We start from the raw sequence: 17889 nt of genomic DNA, 5'->3' as shown, positions 1-17889 counted from the left end.
GCAAGATGAATTTTTTTATCAAAAAAATCTCTTATTCTCACCAAGGCTGCATTTATATGATCTAAAATACAGTAAACACTGTATTATTGTGAAATACTATTACAATTTAAAATAACTGTTTTCTGAGAGGGGGTTCAGCGAAAAATCGGCAGCTGGCAGCAGGAAGTAGCTGCCACTGGCAGCAGGAAGTAGCTGCCGTTGACAGCCGGAAGCCCTGCCATATTAGGAGGGACCTGCCATTTCGTAGCAGCCAATCAGTATCGTCCAACGTAGTAGCAACCAATCACATTTACCTGGAAGTCAAGCGACAGCAGCCAATGGTGGCGCCAGTGAATCTTCAGTAATGGCGGTGGTATTTGGCTCGGTAAGTTCGTATATTATCAGATTAATAAATAATTGTTGCTCTGTACGTTGGAGTTTAACTTTTATGTTAGAGACAGTGTATCTGTGACTACTTAAGTTGAATTGGTTAATTTAATCATTTGTAGAAACGCAGCTTGTGCACCGTATGCTCCTGGTTTGTGAGGGGCTATCATTAATTTAAAATACTAACTTACGTTACCATTATCATTAAATATTAGCGTCTTTATGATTGAGTCATAAAGCCTTTATGATACACGTACGTGCAACGCTAACAAAACATATCCCAAATGATCTAACTTATGTTTTAATACAACACCATTTTAATCAACATTACTTCACCATATACTAAACTTCTGTTTTTTAGTTTCACCAAGTTCACCACAGCCTGTCACAGATTGCTGGGGATGGACAAACATATGTGCCATGAAGGAAACCCCAGATTTCCAGTTGCAAAACCAACCAAACTCACTGGTATGTTTTCACACATTTCACGTATTATATCCTGTCTTGATCAAAGCAGGCAAAAGGCATTCTGTTTTTTATCTTTTTATTTTTTTTATACAAATTCTAGATTGTATCGAAAATTTGACATTTCAGTGTCTGTTTATTTTCTTAGTTTGATCATGTTTTGGATGGGACCCAATCACCAGATGAGACCAGAATATATATATATATATATATATAAAATATAAAATAATTATTTTATATATATCTATTCAAAATATACTGGAACTGTTCACTTTTTCCATATAACTTTCACCCCCAGTTTCACAGACAAGGCTCAAACTAATCCCAGACTAAAATGCATGTTAAACTGAAAGCAAATTACACTTGTGTATCTTAAAATATCAGTGCCATTGTTTCTTTTAAGATTCACAACAGTAATGTTTTTTCTAAGGCATATTTATAAAAGTCCTAATTGCACTAAGGCCTAATATTGGCATAATCTAAACCCTATCTGTGAAACCGAGTTTCAAAGTTTTACATATTAGTCCAGTGGTTCAGTTCAACACTTTGTTCTCTGGCTTTAGATAGGCATAGACAATGGCATTTAAAAAATAAATTACACCTGCTCCCTAGTTCAGGTATGCTACTGTCTACTGCTGCAACATGGCTAAGTGGTTCAACACGGAGTTCATCTCTCTCTTTCTCTCGTGTGTGTAAAATAACTAACTTTTTCCCCCTTCTTTTTAAGCTCAGTTGCAATAAAGATGGATCCGGGATCTTGGAAGCTTGTTAAAAATAAGGTATTGATTTCATGTTACAACAATTTTGATTTCTTTGCTATCTTTAGTGTATAAATAAAATGTTAGTTTTTCCATTTAGATTTTTTTTTCCCAGGATGTTCCAGCTCAGTTGGGATCTGTGGACTGCAGTGTATTCATGCTAATGGTAAGTTATTACGGTGATTTTGTTTCCCCATAACATATCTATCTTATCTACTTATACCTAACTTATCTATCTTTTTCTAACATCTGTCTTTCTTACTAATCTTAAGGTTACAGGGGTTAAACACTATGTGATCTGATTCACAGAATTGTACTTTTATGTGTTTTTCTTTAAAGTGAACATTATCTGTACTACTTTTGGAGGAACTGCGATTCCATTGTGTGTGTGTGTGTGTGTGTGTGTGTGTGTGTGTGTGTGTGTGTGTGTGTGTGTGTTGAATGTTCTGTGCAGGTCTTGTGATATGCAGCAGCTGACCCCAAGACGCCTTTCTACGACCTCCGAGGTCATCACCGGACCATCTTGGACTCGGATGACAATGTCGACTTACCCTCCTGTCTATCCATAAGTGTAGAATTGTTTTAACTTTGTTCTTTTACCAATGAGAAGTAGCCAACCTGTATTTACTGATGTCAATCATGCCCTTGGAAATGGTATAACTGGTGTGAGATTTTGTGTACAGTAGAGTCTCTGGCTTGTGACCCCGTGAGACTTTGACGCCTGGCTCTACCGATGAAACTATTCTTCAGTAAATTTTTACTTATTTGATTGAACCTCACGACTCCTGGTCTTCTTTCATCATATCTGGTCCTGGGTCTTTAAGCTGTTATTCCCTAACACTAGAAACATGTTAAACCATGCTAGAACATTGTAAAACGTTTTCAAACTTTCTTTTTCAAGCCAACTTAGTTTTTTATGAACTTTAACATCTAGTTCAGAATTGTTGTTCATTCCGATTTCAGAACAACAAATATCAAGCCTGTTTTCAAAGTTACAGCTGTTTTATAAAACAAAGACAAGAATGTATTGAAATACTACAAATGTAAAACTGAACTTAAATGATAGAAAAATATAATTTTTAAATAAAGGTCATTGAGAAAATGTTTTTTTTTTCTTCTTTTAGACATGACTTTCATTATTTGTTTAATGAATGTTTATGTACGTTTAATAAATATACAATATTATTATATAGGCATTAATTTATGTATATATTTCATTTTTTGACAAACATGTGCACAAATTATATTTATACACGTACAAATTCATAATTTCAAGTGTAGTTTAATGTTTGTTTTTTGTACTATCTCTATGATCTTCGGTTCTTAATTTATATTTGATAAACCTTTTTAAACCAATTACAAAATAATTACAAATTTAAGTAATTTATTTAAATAAGTACTAAAATTATATATATACATTGATATAATAATTTATTTGCCTTGCTAAAAGCGGCATCCACCTCCGACTTCCGGTTATTAGCGGCAGCTGACGTCAGCTGCCAGTGGCAGCTACTTCCTGCTGCCAGCTGCCGATTTTTCGCTGAACCCCTACTGGGTTTTCTTTTGTCCTTTATTCCTATGATGGCAGCCATTACAGTCTTCAGTGTCACATTATCCTTCAGAAATCCGTCCTTCTGATATGCTGGATTGGTGCTCAAGTAAACATTAAAAAAAAAAAAAAAAATCATTATCAATATTAAAAATAGTTGTGCTGCTTAATATTTTTGGGGAAACCGTGATACAGTATATATTTTTTTTTTCAGGATTTTTTTATGAATAGAATGTTCAAAAGAACAGAATGTATTTGTAATAGAAATCATTTGTAACATTATAAAAATCTTTACTGTCCCTTTTGATCAATTGAATTCATCCTTGCTGAATAAAACTATTAATTTTTTTTTAAATCAAACTTTTAAATGGTAAATAGAATATTAAAGCCCATTATTAGAATATTTTTAAGCATATGGATACAGTCGAACGCATAGCCTTTCAAAGTATGGCCTACTCCATTTAATAGCGTGCACAAATTTTTTGATTTTTACTTCACATCCGCAAAGATCATCTTTGTCCAGTGTCTGTGCTTTTTTACTCCAGAAGTTGTGACTGACAAAAATGTCTTAAAATAAAATAGACCTCACACAAGCACTTGATGCGGGCGTCTATTCTGCCCTACAAAGCAAAAAGGCAGTAACTACGCAGAGTGCAGAACTGAGAAAAATGACTTTAAATTTATCCTGTCATCCAGCCTAAGTAGTTGTAGGTAGATTATTGGACATGTGGCTGTTTTGTTACGTTATATTAGCTTATTCTTTGTACATATCAATCCTCATATTTAATTTGATATTTTACCCCTATTTTGCAGTTACTGTATTCTTGCTTTGTAAATTTGCTTTGTATTACTTACCAAAAACGTGGCACCATACCAAGGAAAAAGGCAGTAACTACAGATTCTCCAAAAACTATTACCATTTTTCTCCAAAACGACACACATTTGAGATAAGATGTTTTGTCACATAACAAAGGATGCCTTGAATGTCATGAAAATGATAATAACTAATTTTTGACCAAAAATGCAGTTACTGCCTTTTTGTTTTGTAGGGCAGTATTGTTGTTGCAGTCTCCGGTATGTTTGTTGTTGGTGTTGTACTACTCTTTAAGAGGCCGTTTACACGACACAATTTTTCAACTATAATATTTTATTACGGCTGTTCATTTACATGACCACGCCATTTTAGGGGCCTGAAAACACAAACTTTTCAAAATGGGTTTCAAGTTTTTGAAAACGATACTGTTATCATGTAAACTACAAAATTGTGCATTTGTGAAAGTGGCGCATGTGTATTGTTCAGTCTATAGGCATGTAGTGTTTATTTTCAAAGTGACATCGCCAACTACTGGCCTGGCATACATAATACAGCGTTTTTAATCGTTTTCGCGGATCCATGTGAATGGGGATCACTTTAACAACGTTGTCATCTGTACGGCGAAAATAAAGGAAAAACGTTTCCGTTTTTAGTATATCATTGTTGTGTAACCAACCTTTAGTTTTGTTTTCTTCTGTGAAACAACTGGCCGGGACAGTGTTGCCATTAGTTCAAAACAAATTCAATGCGCATTACAAAAATCAGGGCGACCAAAACCTGATTTCAAGGGGGCCCAACAGCAACATCCTGCCCAGCTAAAACCCTGATTCTGGTGATGAAATTTGCGTCACATACCACTATACGCGGACCCTCGTGTATATGTGTAAAAAAGTATACTTTAACATATGTTTGATTATTAAACATGTTTTTGTATGTTTGTTTAAAAGCATACTTTCAAAATCATCTTTTGAAACTGCCCATGTAATCTTACTACATTCAATCTACCTCTTATATATTTACCTATTGTGCAACAAACATCTCACATAAGCACTCACAAACTCCCTGAAGAGAATCCAGCCGTAGGTTAAACCAGTTACTCAACCAGACTGTGAGCAGACTGTGACTGTCATATTATGTAACTTGCCAGAGGGCAGGGAGAAAGACATTCATTTTAAATACACACAAACACACACGCACACATTCTTTATCTATTAGCTGTTGCGAGTAATAAAGTGTGTGCACTATGTGTCAAGTTCAGGTTGCTAGGGCAGGGCAGCAGAAACTCAGAGGAGGCTTGATTTATTGTGCTGAGTTATGTGAGACTGGGCTACAACTGGCAGTTTGCCATAGGGGGAGCCCTTGACCTAGAAACTAGGGAACAAAAAAATAAGTTAAAGAAAAGTGTACACTGTAACAGCCACGAGACAATGCTCAACAACCCTTCAGAAGCACCAAAGATCTGGGACACTTGATCAGGACTGTTTATCAGACGCTGCTCTTACAGTACGTTGTGTGCTGGATAATGTTGATTCAATAGGCTTCACATGCCCCAGGCTTCTTTTGAAATATGTTGTTTAGTGTAGTGCATAGACAAATCTGAATTAAAAGACCTACTGAGAACACAGACATATTTAATTAAATATTTAATGACATTTCTCCACTTCTCCCATTCTCTATACAAATTAAAGAATATATATAGATACAAATTAAATAATATATATACTGTATGTGTGTGTGTGTGTGTGTGTGTGTGTGTTATCCGTAATAAAATAAAATAAAAATAATAAATAATTAACTATATTATAAATTAGGAAAAAATCTAAAAATATAATTATTTTATATACAATTAATAAAAATTCTAAATAATAATAAATAGTCACTCCATCTTGAGCAGTTTTTCTCTCATTTTGCTCAAACAGAATGAAGAGCAGACATATGCAGTTAATTTATTAACTTTGCTTTTTTATCAGCGATCACATTTTGTAATCTTGGTCCTATCTGTATTAGAATTTTCAGAGATAAACATTGGCTCTTCTATACAGTGGAGTAAAAAATGTATCTTAAGTACTTCAAATTTATTTTGAAACTCTAATTTAAAGGTGCACTTTGTAACTAGCGGTTAAAAAACAAAACTGCATCCATTTTGCGGAAGAACATTGTTTTGGTTGTGCTTTGGCTCTGCTCGACTGTGCGGATGATATGACCCTTCACAATAAATGATTCTTTACAATAAACTCTGTTAGAGAGCTACATATGGCAATTTATTTGTTCAATAAAATACCTTATACTCACCTGTTGAGTAATAAAAACTCCATCGCTGCATCGCTTTTACAACATTTCAAATCGCTCAGTTCTCCCAAGCCAATGTTGATTTTCATTTTGTTACGAGCTCTGCACGTTCTCTTTGTCAGCAGACTCTCCTCTGTTCACCTTTAAAAAAAAAAAAAGAAGATTATTCCCTGGAGGTTCGAGATTTTGCTGCTCCATGTTAACCTTTCTCGCTCCTTGTGACAATTAACCTATGCCACTGCCACACCATACACACTTCAAAGTAGCTGCAACTTTTCTGGATTTACGGATATGACTAGACACACACGGGTGAGTGAGGTTGGTATGTACACAGTTTCCCACGAAAACCATCCTGCTAGGTCTAAAGTATAAACACTTATAATAGGCTTACCATAGTGATTCAGGGTAAGAAATATACACATTTTGGAAGAAGGATTGATGATGTTTTGTCATATGCAAATTTTCTTTTAATTTTGAACAAAATAAATTACATAGTGTACCTTTTAATGTATATAAACAAGTTGTTCCAGTCATTAAAAACAACAAAATGAAGAGAGAAAAGTGCTACATTTGTCTCTTCTTCTGTCAGATCTTCTGAAACCATTATCTGTTTAATTGTACTATGCCATTACTACTTGTTTTCCACAGCGAACTCTGCAGTCACGAGGGAGTTACGCACTCATACCTGTACATGCTTCAGTGATGCTAACATCAATGGATGGATTGAGGTCATCAGGTCCATGTGCCATTCCATCACTAATAGGAATGAAAGATTAAGGTGAAAAAATGTGATGCTGCGATAGATAGACTCTCGCGTTTTCACAGTTTGTTCTCTCAGTCAGTAGTCAAAATACCGTGTCGAAGGAGCGTCATCTCTCTGCAGATCCGCTGCTAATGAGCAATCAGCTCATGGAAAAAAAAGAGAAATCTGAAAAGAAAGTTTCTGATGATGCTGTGTTTGTCTGTCCTTGTTCTAGCAATGACTGAACTCTTCCTTCACATGATAAATCAATGTGACTGGCATTTTTTTTTTTTTTTGCAGTTACACACTAGAAACATATCGCCTGTCAACAGTGATGTTTAGTACTAAAGATTGGTGATAGAATAGAACACTTGTACTTTGTATTAAAAGGGTAGTTCAAATTAGGGATATAATATTCTATATTTACTCACCCTTGTGTTGTTCCAAACCTGTATTCTTTTCTTCTTCTTCCGCTGATCACAAAAGAAGATATGAGTGTCTAAGTGTTTGGGTGGGGTCAAGTCAAGTCAAATGGGTCAAGTGTGGTTTTGGACTTGAGGTACTACAATAATGTACAGTATGTGAAAAATAATGTTTTTTTTTATAACACAATAGTAATCTACAGCATTGGTTCTCAAACATTTATGACTCCATTGTCATAAATGTCCAACACTTTGATGCACCATTGTCAAAGATAATACTTTAAGGCCCCCCAAGAAATTTCTGATTCTGCTTTAAACTTTGTATTTAACCCTTAAATGCATACCTCGGGTTTTTAGTGACCCAGGATGTCATTCACTGCCCTCCTCCTCATTCAACCTTCTAAGCATTCCTAAATTAATTCATTATAAATATATAATGTATATAATATATAAGTACGCCTGTTTTACCATTTATTTTTTGTAAAAATTGTATAGGGTCGATAACGACCCAAGGTGTATAACAGTGTAAGTATATATTTTTTCTGCACAACAATAATTGAATTTTTGATGACTGAATAAGTGCCATTCACCTTTATTCCACAAGGTGGCAATGTCTGATACACAATGATGTTGTGAAGTTTCACTCATAGTTACCACAGGCAGAAAACAAAAGAATAGGAAGTATCATCAGCAAAACTTGAAATGGCTCAGCGATTTACTAAGTACTGAATGCTATCACAGTCAGTCACAGTCACTTGATGGTGGATCTGCTGAAGAAGCTGTCAGTGATCAAAATATTGATTTTGAAGATGTTGAAAATGATAGTTTTGAGAATATGTTTGAGATCGCGAATATGAGCCAGATGCTGAATGCACTGGGAACCCTTCCAAGCTCCAAAATTTTATTCTTCTGTAATTGTTTCTCTAATATCAGGAGAGTCTTATATTGTCGAAACTGGTAAAAATTATTCCGTGTTGAAAATAGATCCGGGTCACTAAAGACCTGAATATGTAATAATGATTGGTGAAACATTCATGCATTTAAGGGTTAAAGAAACTGGGAGTGGCAATATATTCAAATAATTAAATTAATAATTATAAATAATAATCCCAATAGCTGAATGTTCTTCATGGTTTGCATGTTTTTTTTTATTAACAATTAATTTAAATTACTTTTCTACATTTCTACCTGATAATATTAATAGCCTATGCTTGGATATGCTCATGTTAACCCTGGTTCTTAAAAAAACTATGGCGGAATTTAAGGGAACAAATTAAAATAAGAAATCTTTTTTCAGCTTACATCTTGATTTTTAGCTTATTTTAAAACACATATTATTTTAAATCGATTTAAGTCATCTCGCAGCCCCCTTGGAAGTGTGCTAATGCCTCCTAGTGAGTCCCGGCCCCTTGGTTGAGAACCACTGATCTACAGACACATCAAGTCTGAATTTATAACTCATTTAATAGTTTGTGCCATTTGATGCATCTTGCTAATCCCTTGAAATTCCCACCAGTTCCCTATCAGTTCAGCTCATAAACCCCATTGACTCACGTCCATCTCTGTTCCACCACAGTTTACAGCAGCCGCTGCGAAAGCTGATTCCCATTTTGTTCACCGCCTGCCGCTGTTTCTCTCATCCATAATTCAGCCACCCCTAGATCGACCCCTCTTTCACAGGGACACACTCTGCATGCTGTATAGCATGCTAATGTCACTGCGTGTTACATGTGTGTGTGTGAGCTAGTAAGTGACAGGGGGTTAATGTATCGTCAGGGCTGCTCTCTCCATATGTCAATATTTAACCAATGGCTTTCTCTCTCACTCCTTCGGCTTTTTACTCTCTTTTTCTGCCTCTTTCACTTGTTCCGAACACAAGCGTATAACTGAGCTGTCTGAGATTAAAGTTAGCATGAAATCAAAACTGATCCCTGGTATTACAGTGAATGATTCATCATTACAAAATGTAGTAACATCCTTTGACTCTATAATGATTTTCCTTTACAGTTGATGTCACCACCAAGCCCTATTATCATAACGGATAATGTTAACCGATATTTCTGGATTCCTGTGCAAACTAAGGGTACATTTACACAACAATGAAACGCTGTTGTCGTGTAGATGAACGGCCAAAATGTTTTACATTTTTAAAACGGTGTCATGTAAACGGCCCCTAATGGGACATGGTCTCACCCTCAGCAGGGTTGGACAAAATTCTGAATTTAAAGGGGTGGTATAATGCCCTTTTCACAAGATGTAAAATAAGTCTCTGATGTCCCCAGAGTGTGTGTGTGAAGTTTTAACTCAAAATACCCCACAGATATTTTTATATAGCATGTTAAAGTTGTCACTTTTTGAGGGTGAGCAAAAACATACCGTTTTGTGTCTGTCCCTTTAAATGCAAATGAGCTGCTGCTCCCGGCACAGGGGGCGGAGCTACAAGAGCTTGTGTGCTTTTACCTCACACACACATGCACTGAACATTTGCAACAGCATTGTACTGTAAACAAATCAACATAATGAGAAATAGTCCAATTGAACTTCAAGAAGGCAGAAGTAAACTACACATCACTTCTGCTTCAGGAACTATAGATCCTGAAGATACATCAGTGTTTTCTCTCTAATGACTAAATAACTGTTTGAATGGCAAGGTTCCTCAGCCAGCCTCTTTTCCAGGTGCATATGCTTTTGGAGGCATTATCCGTCCATCTGAAGAGCACCTCAAAGTCTCAAAGGAGAGAGAGAGCTCCAAAGGGGGTTTATAGTCTGTAGCTCTTGGCTTTCTCTCTGTGATTCCCGCCTTGTGTTGCTGAATGTGGCGTGATAAGTGTTAGATGAGTTACCTTTGATCTTGCGTTCTGCATAATTCAGATGTTGTCGCTTGCTTGCTCTATCTGGCTCTGTGACGGTGAGGGGCAAGATTTCTCCCTGACTCTGCATGTTCTCATGGATTTTCCAACCACTAATTAACGCTAAATTTTCTGAAGATCGCATTAGGCATACAAAGATTAGCATTAATCTTTCTTTATCAAACATGTTGATTAAATTGGGTGGTTAATAGCACGATAATAGCACTCTTCATGTCTTATCTGAGAACTATTTCTTGTAGCTGCTTCAGAGCAGTGTGTAGCTTCAAATTCATGGCATGCAAAAAGCACCAGATAACTGAATGTATGTTCCACGACACATGGAATGCTGAGAATGGTAGGGATGTGAAATGCTAATGTGAAACAGCATGCCATGCTGAGGTTTACACTACACTGTCATCTGATAAATATCCGCTGGAGAATTCCCGGCTTTGTCTGTGCCTGCCTGTCTGCTCGTGTCACACCAGTGACTGAATACCTCGTATATCAGTTGTAGTATAAGCAGTGATTCCCAACCATTAATTTTGCTTTGTTAATTATGACTTTAAAACACACACACACACACACACAGGAATGTTACATATTGATATTGAATGATTTCTGAAGGATCATGTGACACTGAAGAATGGAGTAATGGCTGCTGAAAATTAAGCGTTAACATTACAGGAATAAATTATATTTTAACATGTGTGACCCTGGACCACAAAACCAGTCACAAGGGTCAAGGGTTTTTGGACATTGAGATGTATACACCACCTGAAAGCTGAATAAATAAGCTTCCCATTGATGTATGGTTTGTTAGGATAGGACAATATTTGGCCGAGATACAACTATTGAAAATCTCGAAACATTGAGAACATCTCCTTTAAAGTTGTGCATTTATGTTCACGATTGTGTTGCATTCACTCACAAAAACATTTTTTTTAAATATATTTACGGTAGGAAATTTACAAAATATCTTCATGGAACATGATCATTACTTAATATCCTAATAAAAGAAAAATCGATCATTTTGACCCATACAATGTATTGTTGGCTATTGCCACAAATATACCCGTGCGACTTGTGACTGGTTTTGTGGTTCAGGGTTACATATATTAAAATAGAAAACAGTTTCTTTAACACAATAAAGTTGTTTGTAAACAATAATGTGATAAATAATAACAGAACTGTTTTATTATGTATCTGTGTTTTATCTGAGATCCTAACAAAAAGTCCTATTGTTTGCTCCTCAGAAACACATGACTTATTTCCACAGGCATCTTTCAGTGATTAGGCTACTGAATTTGTGGTAAACTTTAAGGAACTATTATGCTTTTATTTATATTTTCAACTTTCTATAGTGTGTAATGTTGCTGTGTGCGCATGAAAAAGGTCTGCAAAGTTACATAGCACAAAGTCCACTTCAAACACCTTGATTTTAGTCTTGAGTTTTCTTCCTGGAATGTATACACGTCACAATATTACTAATTTAAATAAATCCTAATTTAAATAATTCCTGCCCAAGACATATGCAAAAAAACATTTGTGAGGGGCGTTTGTTTTTACGCCATGGTTGAGTTGCATTAGTAGTGTGTTAAAAAGTCGCTTGAAGTGGTTGACCAATCACAACAAACTGGTCCAGCTGACCAATCAGAGCACATTACGCTTTTCAACAGGAGGGGCTTCATAGAGACAGAAAGAAAAAAAACAGACAGACTGGGAAGTGAGGTGCTGCAACAAAGTAAAATATGTTAAAGGGGTGGTATAATGCCCTTTTCACAAGATGTAAAATAAGTATTTGATGTCCCCAGAGTGTGTATGTGAAGTTTTAGCTTAAAATACCCCACAGATATTTTTACATAGCATGTTAAAATTGTGTCATGTTAAAACTTTTTGAGGGTGAGCAAAAACGCACCGTTTTTGTGTGTGTCCCTTTAAATGCAAATGAGCTGCTGCTCCCGGCACAGAGGGCGGAGCTTCGATTACCTCCTCACACAGACATGCACTGAAAATTTCAAAAACTTTTAGCCTTTTATGTTCAAACCGGAGTCAGAAAAAGATGGAGAGACTCAAGAAGAAGTGGCAACATGTAGAATACAACAGGACATTTTTGAATGGTTAGTAGATGAATTTATGTAGCTTATGTGTAGTTTCTGGGGGCTGAATTTATGTAAATTTTCCATACCAGCCGTTTGTTGTAGTCCTTACACATTACACACTAACTAAAGTAAGAAAAGTGAAATCATAATCAACCACCCCTTTAAAAAATAATGTTTTTGGAAAATTCAAGCACGGAAACCTATTCTTGTAGACCCCAAAAACAAAATCAACAGTATGTAAAAGGGCATAATATGGCCTCTTTAAAAAAAAAAAAAAAAAGCTTTTGAAACATATACATAAACACATCATATAAAAAAAACGTATCTATATAAAACATATATAGGTATAAAAAAGGAAAAACCCCAAATAAAGACTTTAAACAGATGATTCTGCAGCAGTTCTCTTTTCCTTCACTTCTAAACAGTAGGCCTACTACATCCCTCTTTCCTATTTTTGTCCTTTCAAATGTCAGTCAAAAATTCAGTTATAAAATAACAGATTCTATATTTGTCAAACTGCATGATAACATCTGCATGTGTAGACCACACTTCATATGACATGAATATGAACTTAAAAACATAAACATATGTCATAATACAGTGTCAATATAGCTACAGTATAAACACACATCTAAATCCACTAGTTAATATGTAGCTAATACATTGAAATCTCTTAAGCTGTTTTTTTTTTTTGTATGATTTAAATAACAGTTGTTTATATAGGCAGACCAAACATTTATACTAAAGATCGGAGGAGAGAGTGTTCTGGCTGTAGATGTAAGATTATTGCTCAAGATAAATCCCTTAGCACTCTTTATTTGTTGAGTTCATTTAAGTGTAAAATAAATTTAGAGAAGAGTGTGCAAAAGCAAACACCCACACATGCATTTGTTCTCATGTCTACAGCTACAAGTACAGAGATCATCCACACAGACGTTCTCTGAAGTCCAGCACAGATTGAAGCATGTATGCGCAGCACTGTGAAAAATGCCGAAGAGGTTTGATTTAGTGATGCATTATCCACTATCACATCAAGACAATCTCACATTCAATAAATTATTATTACAGTGGAAACTCATAAGGAGCTCAGAGAGAGTGAGGGCTGATAAGGGAACATTTTCCCTGTCAAGTTTATACAACAGATGAATCTAATTTAGAGAGACCTGTGTGGGCAGTTTCTATTTGCTAAAAGCTCAAGCGGAACGTCGTCTAATATAAAGTTCTCTCGACATACAGCAGAAAAAATTACTGATTCTTTTTCAGCCAAGTATTGCAGGGACTATCCTGAAAAATACACCAATCACTGTTTTTATTATATTATTATGTGTAATAACTGATGTTTGCTAAGCAAGCGTTGTTTGCCAAAGAATTAGAAATTCCTATTTTCATACTTTGGTTTAGTAAAAAAAAAAAAAAAAACCTAAGTATTGAACTTGGTATTAAAGTATAGAACTTATTCTATACTGTTTTTGTTAAAGCTATTTTCATGTTAATGTGTGCCATTACTTTTGAGTCAATATTGTTTTGTCCAAAATTAATTTAATAAAAAATGTAATTCATTCATAAACTGCCTTGAATACATCTTTATTTAAGAATGAATATTTATTGTGATGTTTTTTTTTACAAGTGATACAACTGATATCTTAACAAAGAGAAAAAGTCTTATTTGGTATAATCTCTTATTATTTTTTCTTAGAAAATATTAATATTCAAATACTTGAAAAAAGCTAATTTTTTTACCTTAATATATTTAAAAAAAAAAAAAAAAAAAAAGTGTCCACTCACATGTATTAAAGATTTAAGGCAAATATGTTATAATTCGTCAAAACCATTGCCTGCATGAATACAAAGAGTAAATTTATACGAAATAGATTATTCATTTTCTTTATTAAAACACTTTTATTTCTCACTGACCCACCCTCACATTTCACAATATATATTTTTAATGCTTCAGTTCAGTTAAGAAATAAACCTCTTTCTGTGACCAGTAGAGGGCAGACGTCTTGATGAAACCCATTCAGAAACAACCCTCTTCCATTTCCCATAATCCGCACACATTCTTCCTCAGACAACCCAAACTCTATTCAACTTCAAGACATCTGTGGCTGCGATAATAGAGCAGAAATAAGGTATGGGAATCAACACGTCCTTCCATCATAGTGAATACAACTTGACAAGATGCCTACCGAGCGTGACTGTGCTTGCAGGCGGAGTAAAGACTGGCATAAAGTGCGTGGCTGATACACAGATGAACATCTGACATGCCAGGGGAAGAAGGAGTGCTGTGCATGCTGTGCAGTGGATTTGACAGGCAGATAGTCTCAGTGCTTGGGTGTGGTGCGAAAACAGGTACAGACAACTCAGTCTGTCGGTATTTAGAGAAAGGAAAATGCTAACATCCTTCATTTTCATATTGAATAATGCTGCATGTGTTTTTTTAACAGGCGGTGTATGATTGTGTGGTCTAGCATGTGGATGTGGGTTGGAGAAGCAGTGGCTGATCATTAGGGCACAAAGTGTAAACAGCAGCAGGCCCACAGGGAAAGGCCTAAACGTACCCTCCTCACAGAAGATCAATAGCCCATCCACAGAGAGCTTGCCACTCACTCATGCACACATACACATTCACACTCACTCTTATCCTTTGCAACAGTCTTTGGCCCTGTCCCAAATGGCACACTTCATGCACTTGTGGTCTTGTGGACTTATAGGCTGCCACGTGCACGTGTTTGTTAAAGGGGTAGTTCACTTTGAAATTAAATTTTGGTATGTTTTAGCTTACCTCAAGGGCATCCAAGATGTAGGTGTCTTTTTTTCCACAGTAGTTTCAATTTTGATATTTTTAGGTCAAAGCGTTCTTGTCTGTTAGTCATTTAATGCAGGTCTGTGGTCACTGTCTCAAAGAGCATGCACAGAGTCCAAATTAAAACAATTCCCCATCGTCCAAATTAAACAATTCCCCATCGTAAGTACACATTGATGGCCTAAGACACGAAACGAGCGGTTTGTGTGAGAAAACGAACAGTATTTATATCGTTTTTTAACTCTTGTACACAGCCACGTCCAAGTGATCTGGTGCAGACTGGTGCATAGATATATATACACTAGACGTCGCCTTGGCTACGGCAGTTCATTGGAACGAATGCCGGAAGGCGGCATCTATTCTAGTGTATATCTCTATGCACCAGTCTGCGTACACGTCACACACCAGGATGCGCGAGCGCCCTCAGATCACTTGGACGTGGCTGTGTACAAGAGTTAAAAAACGATATAAATACTGTTCGTTTTCTCACACAAACCGCTCGTTTCGTGTCTTAGGCCATCAATGTGTACTTACGATGGGGAATTGTTTAATTTGGACGATGGGGAATTGTTTTAATTTGGACTCTGTGCATGCTCTTTGAGACAGTGACCACAGACCTGCATTATAGGACTGACAGACAAGAACGGTTTGACCTAAAAATATCAAAATTGAAACTACTGTGGAAAAAAAGACACCTACATCTTGGATGCCCTTGAGGTAAGCTAAAACATACCAAAATTTAATTTCAAAGTGAACTATCCCTTTAACTCCACAAGACCGTAGGGTGTCCCGTTTGTCATTTTAGGTTTCAGAAAGGTGCTCGCGAGCTGGTCTAAAGTTAATGGCGCAATGTTTTTGCGCCTGTAGGCAGGTCCACAACACGCGTATACTTTGTCCCGTAGATGGTCTGCTCGCACGCTTTATACTCGTGCACGAGTTCAGTTTTTGGGTTCGCATATTCCGCCATGTAAATAGTGAATCCGCGTGAGCGCAACTGGCTTTTAAAGGGAATGGGAGATGAGACTCTCATTGGTTTATTGCACGTTAAGAGAATAGGGACAACCCTTTTAGACCATACGTCGGGCGCGCTGACCATTTTTTACATCGTTAAACTAGCAAAAGTGGATTCGGACACGCCCTAAGTGTGCTTGCGCCGTGCACTTTAGACCATGCGCTTAGATCGTTAAAATAGGGCCCAAAGTGCCATTGCATCATGAAAGTGCGAACTCGGAGGAAGGCTTAGATTCGTTTGAGACAGGGCCTTTGAGATCGCCAGTATTTTACTATCAGTTTTCTGCCACTTAGATTCTCATAAAATAAAGATGTCATTATTTACTTATTAATAGAAGTGACAAGGGGCTGTCAGAATGCACTTCATATGACTCTTGCACACTATATTCCAAGTATTTTGAAGGATATTTGTGTGACAAACAAGTTTACTGTAAGTTTAAGTTATTCACCTCTCTGTAGCTCATTAGACACTACATCAGTAATGTTTGCTGACGAGATGCATAAGAACCAATGTCATTTTGTGATAATGCACCATTTTTTCATTTCATTTCAGTGCTTCAGTGGAGACGATTATCGGTAAATAACCACTTAAAATTCAGTCTGTTCCTCTCACAAAATTATTTTTGTACTATTGTAATACTGCTTTTTTGTCATTTTGGGAATCGATTAACCCAGTTCATTTTCATTATACTGAAAAGAGCAGTCATCGTATTCTTCAGAAATGTACCTTTTTAACATATGATATGAGTTATCTATCCCACTCTTTTTGAGTGTTGAGTGTTTTTGAGGACTGTTGTAATTCCTAAAGCTCTGGTTGTTCTGGCAATGTTCTCAAATGTTGTATTTACAGGTTTTGAACATGTAAAACTTCTTGACCAAATGCTGTGCTGAAACTCTTAAATAATAGTGCAGATATGCTGATGTATTCCAGGGTGGTGGATGGTTATGTTATAGTCTCCATAGAAACACAGGCACAAACTCTCCTGGAAAGTCCCTTCCCAAACACTGACCACAATGTGTCAGTGTGTGAGTGCATGCGTTTAACATTTAGTCTAATTCTATTCACCTCCATAATGGGTTTTAAATTGCAAGCGTAAATATACAAAGAAAATATTATAGACTACCATTGTTACTTAAACAGGTATGTCTTAGCACAATTAACAATAATCTTACATGTCATGTTGAAACAGAATGTTCTACTCAAGCAGAACAGAAAATTAGTTTAATATGACTATTTACACGAGTATTTACACGAGTACAGGCTCGGCCATTTTAAATTGAACATGCACAAGGCTTCCAGTGTCAGCTGCTTCAAGTTATTTTTACTGTTATTTAGTCTCTTGATGTTGTAAACTGGTATTTGTTATCATATTATTTTAATTTCTTATCGTAATTAAAACACACTGGTTTGTGTTTTTTATCCACAAAATAGTTTTATCGTTTACTGCACTTCATTATTCTTCTAAGTATTTACCTATAGCTGCTAATGAATCGGAAGTCTTGTATATTCAAAGGAAATAGCTTACTTACGTGTTTCAAATAAGTGGATAATATGGACCCCCCCCCCCAAAAAAGAAGTTAAGCACAAACCCCACCCCACAGCAGATTCTAAAGATTTCATTGGTCATGTCAATCACAGTGATGATTATTGCAGTATTTAGTATAAATGGTTTATCCATGCATTTTTTTTAAATTATAATTAATGTGCCTTGTAATCTTTAG

General features: G+C 36.0%; 1 long non-coding RNA gene across 2 annotated transcripts; it reads left to right on the top strand.

Moving 5' to 3' along the window:
* The first annotated feature begins 316 nt into the window (after nt 1-316).
* Nucleotides 317-2687, top strand: LOC307163514. Of its 2 annotated transcripts, XR_013822092.1 has the most exons (5): nt 317-364; nt 728-834; nt 1559-1610; nt 1705-1755; nt 2044-2687. It is a non-coding gene; the product is annotated as an uncharacterized lncRNA (long non-coding RNA). The 2 variants fall into 2 exon arrangements; XR_013822093.1 differs by lacking the exons at nt 317-364; nt 728-834 and having other exon boundaries at nt 1547-1610; nt 2044-2108.
* Nucleotides 2688-17889: the final 15202 nt, after the last annotated feature.

This window comes from Squalius cephalus (assembly GCF_949319135.1).
Source record: "Squalius cephalus genome assembly, chromosome: 8".
In the NCBI taxonomy this organism is placed as follows: domain Eukaryota; kingdom Metazoa; phylum Chordata; class Actinopteri; order Cypriniformes; family Leuciscidae; genus Squalius; species Squalius cephalus.
This window is presented reverse-complemented; position numbering and strand designations above follow the sequence as displayed.